This window comes from Crocuta crocuta, unplaced genomic scaffold (genome assembly GCF_008692635.1).
Source record: "Crocuta crocuta isolate KB4526 unplaced genomic scaffold, BGI_CrCroc_1.0 scaffold779, whole genome shotgun sequence".
Classification (NCBI taxonomy): Eukaryota; Metazoa; Chordata; class Mammalia; order Carnivora; family Hyaenidae; genus Crocuta; species Crocuta crocuta.
The window spans coordinates 353,758-359,058 of record NW_027531185.1 but is presented as its reverse complement, the minus strand read 5'-3'; the positions used below and the strand labels follow the sequence as shown (position 1 = coordinate 359,058).

General features: G+C 39.8%; 1 non-coding gene across 1 annotated transcript; it reads left to right on the top strand.

The window, feature by feature from the left end:
• Positions 1-5,071: 5,071 nt before the first annotated feature.
• On the top strand, positions 5,072-5,178 carry LOC144237475 (U6 spliceosomal RNA). The gene has a single exon (XR_013336867.1). It is a non-coding gene; the product is annotated as a U6 spliceosomal RNA (small nuclear RNA).
• Positions 5,179-5,301: the final 123 nt, after the last annotated feature.

The window sequence follows — 5,301 nt, the reverse complement described above, 5'->3', positions numbered from 1 at the left end:
GTTATAAGTCTGTCTAAGCTTTTTATTTCTTCTTGTTTCAGTTTTGGTAGTTTATATGTTTCTAGGAACTTATCCATTTCTTCCAGGCTGTCTAATTTGTTGGAATACAGTGTTTCATAATATTCCATTATATTTGTTTGTATTTCTGTGGTGGTGTTTGTTATGTCTCCTCTTTCATTTGTGATTTTATTTATTTGGGTCCTATCTCTTTTCTTTTTGATAAGTCCTGCTAGATTTATCAATTTTATTGATTTCTTTTTCAAAGAACAAGTTCTGGCCTCATTGATCTGTTGGTTTTTTTTTTTCAGTTTGGATGTCATATATTTCTTTTCTAATGTTTATTTTTTATGTTTATTTATTTATTTTGAGAGAGAGAGGTTAAAAGAGAGAGAGAGAGAGAGAACACAAATAGGATAGGGGTAGGGGTAGAGAAAGACGGAGAGAGAGAATCCCAAGTAGGCTCCATGCTGTCAGCACAGAGTTCAACATGGGACTTAATCCCACAAACCACGGGATCATGACCTGAGCCAAAATAGCCAGACTACTCAACCAACCGAGCTACCTAGGTGCCCCTCTACTCTAATCTTTATTCCTTCCCTCTTTCTGTAGGCTCTAGGCTTCTCTTCTTGTTCTTTTTCTCAGTCCATTATTTGAGAGTTTTCCTTACTTCTTGAAGTAGGCCTGGATTGCTATATATTTCCCTCTGAAGACTACTTTTGCTGCATCAGAAAGGCTTTGAACCATTATGTTTTCATGTTTATTTGTTTCCATGTATTTTTTTTCTTCTTTGACTTCTTGGTTGATACATTCATTGTTTAGTAGTATGTTGTTTAACCTCCATATATTTGTGGTCTTTTCAAATTTTTTCTTGTAGTTGATGTCTAGTTTCATAGCCTTGTGGTCAGAGAAAGTGTACGGTACAATTTCAATATTTTTGTTTTTGTTCAGGTCTGATTTATGACCTAATATGTAATCTCTTCTGGAGAATGTTCTGTGTGCACTTGAGAAGAATGTGTATGCTGCTGTTTTAGGATGGAGTGTTCTGAATATTAAATCCATCTGGTCCAGTGTGTCATTTAAAGCCATTGTTTTCTTGTTAATTTTCTGTTTAGATGATCTGTCTATTGAAGTGGGATATTAAAGTCTCCTACTATTATTCTATTATTATCAATTAGTTCTTTTTTCTTGTTAGTAGTTGTTTTATATTTTGGGGTACTTCATACTGGGTGCATAAATATTTACAATTGTCATATCTTCTTGTTGGACCATCTCCTTTATTGTGGTATAGTGTCTTTCTTCATCTCTTGTTACAGTCTCTGTTAAAAGTCTAGCTTGTCTGTTATAAGTATTGCTACTCCAGCTTTCTTTTGACATCCTTTTGCATGATAAATGTTTCTCCATCCCCTCATGTTCAATCTTCAGGTGTCTTTAGGTCTATAATGAATCTCTCATAGGCAGTATATAGATGGGTCTTATTTTTTAATCCATTCTGACACTCTATGTCTTTTGATTAGAACATTTAGTCCATTTACATTCAAAGTAATTATTATTTTTTTTTTTTCTGAGAGAGAGAGAGAAAGTAGGGGAGGGTCAGAGAGAAAGGGAGACACAGAATCTGAAGCACGCTCCAGTCTCTGAGCTAGCTGTCAGCACAGAGCCCGATGCGGGGCTTGAACCCATGAACTGTGAGATCATGACCTGAGACGAAGTCGGATGCTTAATCGGCTGAGCCACCCAGGCGCCCCCATTTAAAGTAATTATTGATAGACATGTATTTAGTGGAATTTTATTATTTCTTTTGGCATTTTTTTTCTGGAGATTTCTCTGATTCTTTCATGTCCTTATCACTTTTCATCTCTTCTTTGCACTCAAAAAATCCCCTTTATATTTCTTGCAGGGCTGGTTTAGTGGTCATGAACTACGTTAGTTTTGGTTTGTCTGGGAAACTATTTCTCCTTCTGTTCTGAATGACAGCCTTGCTGGATAGAATAGTTTTGGCTGTAGATCTTTCCCATTTCACACTTTGAATCTATCATGCCACTCCCGTCTGACTTGGAATGTTTCTGTTGAAAAATCTCGTGATAGCCTTATGGGTTTTTCCTTATAACTTAAGGACTTCTTTTGTTTGGCCACTTGTAATGTTTGTTCTTTACCACTATATTTTGAAATTTAATTACAATATATGTTGGTGTTGGCCTGTATTTGTTGAGTTTGATTGGAGTTCTCTGTGCCTCCTGTATCTGGATGTTTGTTTCCTTCCCCAGCTTAGGGAAGTTTTCTGCTATTATTTACTGAAATAGATTTTATTTTTTTGCCCCCTATTCTTTCCCCTATTCTTCCGGGATTCCCAAATATGAATATTATTACATTTGATGGAGTCACTGAATTCCCTAAATCTATTCTCATTTTTCACAATTCTTCTTTCTTCCTTTTGTTCATAATTCTTTCTTCATTATTTTCCATTATTTTGTCTCCTAGGTCACTAATTCATTACTCTACTTCTTCCATCCTGCTGTTCATTGATTCAAGGCTGTTTCCAATCTTGTTTACTACATTCTTCATCTCTGACTGAGTCTTTTTTTTTTAACTCTTTTATCTCTGTGGCAAGGGTCTTATTGATGTCTTCTACTATTCTCTCAATTTCAGTGAGTATCCATATAATTCTTGCTTTAAATTCTCTATCAGACATGTTACTTATATCTGTTTTGCTTAGATCTCTGGCCATGGCCTTATCTTGTTCTTTCATTTGGAATAAATTCTTGTGTCTTGGTATTTTGTTTAAGTCTCTGCTTTCTTCTGTGTGTTAGTAAAGACAGGTATGTCTCCTGTTCCTGAAAGTAATCGCCTTATGAAGAAGTCATGTCATACCCAGGCCTAGTGCTTTAGGGAGTGTCTCCAGTGTGGGCTGCATGCGTTCTGCTGTTGTGTTTTGGCTGCTCTATCCTTCAGGCCACTTACCTTCAAATGCTCTCCTTGCTTGCTGTGGGCAGTGTTTGGTCCTTGGCCTGAACTTGGCAAGCTTTAACTAGGTGTGCTCTGGTCTGCTTGTAAAATGAGACCTGATACCAACTCCACAAGAACTGAGGCCCTGCAAACTCTCTGGTCTAGAAACACGGTGTGGGCAGGAGTTTGTGCTGGTCCTCTGGGGGAGGGGTTGAGGCAAGCTTGACTGAGAAGGGCAGTCCTGCCAAACCAGGGATGGGGCATGGTATAAGCAAGTTAGGCAATCAGTATTGATGCTGTGCTGCTTCCTACAGGTGGCTCTGCGTTTATGCTGCATGGTAGGGGAGGAAAATGGCACAAGCCATCTCCTTTGTTCCCACAGAGGCATCTGCATGACCACTGCATCTCATGGATACACTCTCAGAAGAGTGAATAGTCTCCCCACTGCATGCTTCAGGCATAGCTGTTTCAACACGGTTTGTCCCTGGGTTGTTTGCTGGCTTTCTCTCTAGGAGCAAGGCAGTGCCCCAGGCAGTGCCCTTGAGGCTCTATCCTAGTCAAGCCTGCTGACCTTTAAAACTCTAGGCTTTAAGGGACACCTGGGTGACTCAGTCAGTTAAGCATGTGACTTCAGTTCAGGTCATGATCTCACAGTTGGTGAGTTTGAGCCCCACATTGGGCTCTGTGCTGACAGATCAGAGCCGGGGGCCTGCTTCAGATTTTCTGTCTCCTTCTCTCTCTGCCCCTCCCCCTACACGTGCCCTCCTCAAAAAACACATTTAAAAATTTAAATAAATAAGTCAGGCAGAGAAGGACAAATATCATATGTTTGCATGTATAGGAGGATTAGGAGGAACTTAACTGAGGAACAAGGGGGAGAAGAAGGGGGGAAATGGTGGGGGAAAGGGAGAGAGGCAAACCATGAGACACTCTTGAATGCTGACAAAAACTGAGGACTGATGGATGTGGGGGGGAGGGGGGATTGGCATGGAGGAGGGCACTTGTGGGGATGAGCACTGGGTGTTATGTGGAAACTAATTTGACAATAAACTATTTGTAAAAAAAAATTTTTAAATAAATAAATAAAACTCTAGGCTTTAAGCCCCACTGGTTGTAAGAAGTCACAAAATTCAGCCCCTCTCATTTTCCTAAGCCAATGGCTTTGAGGAAATGTTTACTTTGTGCATTCTCCTGTGTGTTGCTCTCTCTTGCCCTTCTCAACAACCACATCTCCCTACCCTCTGCAGCACCCATGATCCGTTTGTCCCCTAATCCATGTCTCTGCACTTCCTACCTTCTTAGAGGTGGCCTCTTCTCCCCCTTTAGGTGTGGAGTTTGTTCTGTCCATCTTCAGATTGGATTTCTGGAGTATTTAAGATGATTTGATAGTTATCTAGTTGTGTTCATGGGAGAAGAAGGGCCTAGACTCTTCCTCCACCACCATCTTCCTCTCTCTTGAGAATGATTAAGAGTATGGTTAAAATTTTTAAAATTGAAAATACCCAGAAAAATTGCATTCATTGGGAATGCAATGGTGGGAATGGAAATGGTGCAACCACTTTGGAAGTCAGTTTGGCACTTTCTCACAAAGCTAAACATAGTCTTATCATATGATCTAGCAATTGTGCTGTTAGAATTTACCCAATTGATTTAAAAACCTATGCCCACTTGGAAAGTGTCATGGTTCTGGTGGCATCCAGTGAGGTGGCCCTTGAATATCCAGGAGAGAGAGTGTAAATTTCATACCAGACCATATGCATAACCACAGCAGTTCTCCAAAGTGAACAGTCTCTGGCATGTTGGGGGAAAAATAAAGATATAAAAAATAAAATAAAAACAGATTCCCACACAAAAACCTGAATAAACGCTTATAGCAACATTAGTAATCACCCAAAACTGGAAGCCACCAAGATGTCCTTCAATAGGTAAATGGATAAAGAGCACCTGGGTGGCTCAGTCAATTAAGTGTCTGACTTCAGCTCAGGTCATGATCTCACAGTTTGTGAGTTCAAGCCCCACATCAGGGTCTGTGCTGATAGCTTAGAGTCTGCTTAGGATTCTCTCTCTCCCTCTCTCTCTGCCCCTTCCCCACTTCTGCCCCCTCTATCTTAAAAAATAAATAAATATTGTGCTCACTTCGGCAGCACATATACTAAAATTGGAACGATATAGAGAAGATTAGCATGGCCCCTGCGCAAGGATGACACGCAAATTCGTGAAGCGTTCCATATTTTTCTGATGGATATGGGGGGGGGATGGGCATAGAGGAGGACACTTGTGGGGATGAGCACTGAGTGTTATGTGGAAACTAATTTGACAATAAACTATTAGTAAAAAAAAATAAAAAAAACTAAATAT